We start from the raw sequence: 3,572 nt of genomic DNA, 5'->3' as shown, positions 1-3,572 counted from the left end.
TACATTTGGTCTCTCTGATTTCTAGTATTCACGACCAATTGAATGCTTATAGAAGTCAGTGAAAAATAATCCCATTTGATTCACTCCTCATTTTATGTTATTTGCAATACAAAGTATGCTGACTAGCACTTTCTTCTGCTCTTTGGAAGTATCAGGTTTTGACTCACAGAGATAGCTATGGGAAAAAAAGTTGTAAATATTGAAAATGTGTGTCTTTGCTCTCTTTTCTGAAGAAGAATTTAGTTACAACATAAAGGATATAAAGAATATTCTTTTTTTTATTTGATCATAAACTAAGATCTTGAAAGAAAAACCTCTACATTCTTCACAAGACTACATTTTTATAGTACTGTGGCACAAAAAACTGTTTGCAGATTTTTTTTATGCTTACGCTAATTTGTTTAGAATACTGGCACTTTCAGATCTGGCTTTTCTTCTCTGAGTCATGTAGTATCTCTTTGAAAAGCAAATTTGATCTTCTCTTCCTCCTTGTGCAAAACTAATGTACATGAAGTCAAATTCTGTGGCATCAGTAAGGGACAGGCATCAGCTGGAAAAAAGGAAATTGGCCCTTGACTCTGACTCTGTTCTTCTTGTTTGCGTACTCATTGAACTCAAAGAGTGATTTCAAACAGAGCAGAATATCTTTGAGAAGTACAGCTATGAATTGAGTCGGAGAAGAAAACCAAGATCTAAACAAGACGGGCGTTCTAAGTGAATTAACTTCAGAACAGTGGTTCAAAGATGAAGGAATGTATGGAAATGTTTTCCAGGAACTCATAATGGTAGGGCTTGAAGGCAAAATCATCTCTGTACTAACTTTTATATTATTGTGACTTGCCTGGCTTAAGACAATTTTTAGGATCAGGGCATAATTTCATATTCATTCTAGAATGCAGTTTCATAATTATCCTCTTCTATGTTACCTCTCTCACTTCTACTAAGACAAGTTCCTTCTTTCCCAATTATCCCTAAAAGCACCAGACAACTTAAATGGCAATGATATTGTGCAAGGAAAGCTTATATACAGAGGCTGTAAGAAATTTTGAACCTAGCCCATGGTATCTTTTAAAAAAAATGGTTTAACTCAGATCTCTGCTGTAATTTTCTGATTTACAGTCACAGTTGGAGAGATTCCAGTTGCAGAGAAGATCATGAAGAATGTATTTGAATTCAGTCATGTTCTCCTGTATTTAATGATATCTTTTATGAGATTTATCATTCCATATTTTTTGTCTGAATTATTTTCATGTTGTTCTGCAGATTTTGTATGGGTGACTGTGCTTATCAATCTTGTTATTTTTTAATATATTTTTCTAACAGTTACAGAGTTGAAACCTTTAATATCCTTATAAGAAACCAATATTTGGAAAATATTTTTAAGGAGTAGGCAGTAATGACCATGGTAAACCACAAAGCAAAATATTAAATCAAATATAAATTAGAGTCATGAGAACTTGGAAAACCTACCCTGCAAGATAAAGTTTAACTTTCAAAACTCATAAACCCAAGTAGAAGCTTAACTAGAATTCCTCAGGATTTATTACTTCTGCTTCAATTTTATTTTTGTTTATATTGTCTCAAAATAGCAACAACAATGGACCAATATGTTTTCTTTGTATCTGGAAATCATCTGTTAAATAACATCAGTGTATATCAGATGAAGATCTGTCAGTTATTGTAAAGCAGTGCAATCAGTTAATCCTAGGAATTCCTAGGACAAAAACATTTCGAGTTTTTTTTTTTTTTAATGTCTTTCGGCTAGGGATGGCCCAAACCCACCTACTAATTAGGTTTTTATAAGAATTTAAGATTTGTTCATGTTTGCATTGTGAAATACAAAGCTGTGTCCTCTTTATTTACCATATACATGCACATTAATAAGTGTAGCACTAGTGATTTAGTTAAAGCTGCTGTACATTGTCATGGAAAAAAAGAAGATCCAGTACTGAGAGATGATACCTTTTTTGCGGTCAATGTATAGTCAAGCTCATTTTTATTAGAAAGGCCTCTCTGCTTGATAGTTTTACACAGGATGAAATGGAAAATTCTTCTTGTGAAGTTCTTAACTTACTATGATTACCATTAAACTTTCAGATCTTGTCTTTCCACTATTAATAATACCCTATTCATCAACTGAAACTTGCTTCTTAGGGAATCTAACTGTCAGGACTTTTTCTTTCATTGACCAGTACCTTTAGATTTATTAGAACCATGAACAGACATGGCCATTTTGTTCCTCAAGCCACTATGTGATAACTATTTTTGAAAACCTTCCATTAGTTGTTACAGCCTGTTACCTGGAAGTCATATACTGTGCTCTCTTTTTCTTTTTTTTACTATCTTTCTTACTCTAAAATAAAAGCAATTTTATACTGAAAGTGTATGGATGGTTATCGTGTAGGAAGAAACAAAAGCCAAGTACTCTTGCATCATATGYAGGGTTATTGCTTGGTGATACTGACTTCTGACCAAGCTTTAGTTGCAAACAGTTTATTGCTTACCAATAGCAAATAGCAAATATATATTGGAAAGAGTAAGAAAGTTTGAAAAGCTTTCATATCAAGAATGCTTGGATTTTTTTTCTTTTGTAAAGAAAAAATTTTTCTGTCAGCACAATTTTTGACTTTAATCAGAAGCATTTGGCAAAATATTACAGATAACAGAATTAGGAATAAGAATTAAAGGCCAAAATATAAGCATAGCTTTCACTGGTTTTAATTTGTTTTTTGTTTTGAGGATGGATAAATATTTGGATATTCATACTCACACTATAGAGAACCTGTGGTAAGAACACTTCAAGCAGAAACAGGGAAAATGTAAAAACTTAGATTAGGCCGGTCTGTAACAGGAAAATTTTGTCTGTAATTTTGTACTAGCTCTTGTACCAGTTAAGAAGTGGTGCAAAAGCATAGCCATACATACTGACATATAGATAATGTTCTCTTTTTTATCATATTGATGAAAGTCCCAGCATCAACTACATGACACTGCGGAAGAATATCACCTTAAAAATGAAATTATTCTTGTTGGACTAAGACAATTGTAATGCCAAAATAAACCAGAGGTAGAATGGAATAGTAATGTTCTTTAGAGTGAGATGAGGCCTGCTCTCCTTCAATTATTTGTTGATTTCTCTTTTCTCTAAGATTTACTACATATAGAGCTATAATTGCTAACAGCTTGGTTATGAAAGCAAAATAAATTATCTACAGCTGTGCAAATAATGGTGGATGTACCAAAAAATTAGAGGGGGGGAGGAATCAAGTTTGGGTCACACAGAAATGGAAATTTATGAGATCTGGATTAATTTAAACAGAAGCCAAAAATATTTTGGTGGGGTTGATGGAAACACAATATTTCATAAAATTTTCAAGTTGTTTACCTCTATAAAACATTCCTATCTTTTTTCAAACTTGACCAAAACAATGTAGGTGTGTTCCTATTTGCCAAAAAATTTCAGCCAGCTGTAGAATTACTGTTTCTTTTCATTCTTGTTTCAGGCCACTTCGAATCATGTTGTAATGAAAGAATATCATTTGCACATAATATTATTCCTATTCCTTCAGAAA

This window comes from Apteryx rowi, unplaced genomic scaffold (genome assembly GCF_003343035.1).
Source record: "Apteryx rowi isolate R43461 unplaced genomic scaffold, aptRow1 scaffold_1009, whole genome shotgun sequence".
NCBI lineage: Eukaryota > Metazoa > Chordata > Aves > Apterygiformes > Apterygidae > Apteryx > Apteryx rowi.
The sequence above is the reverse complement of the archived record's forward strand: the minus strand, read 5'-3'. Positions refer to the sequence as shown.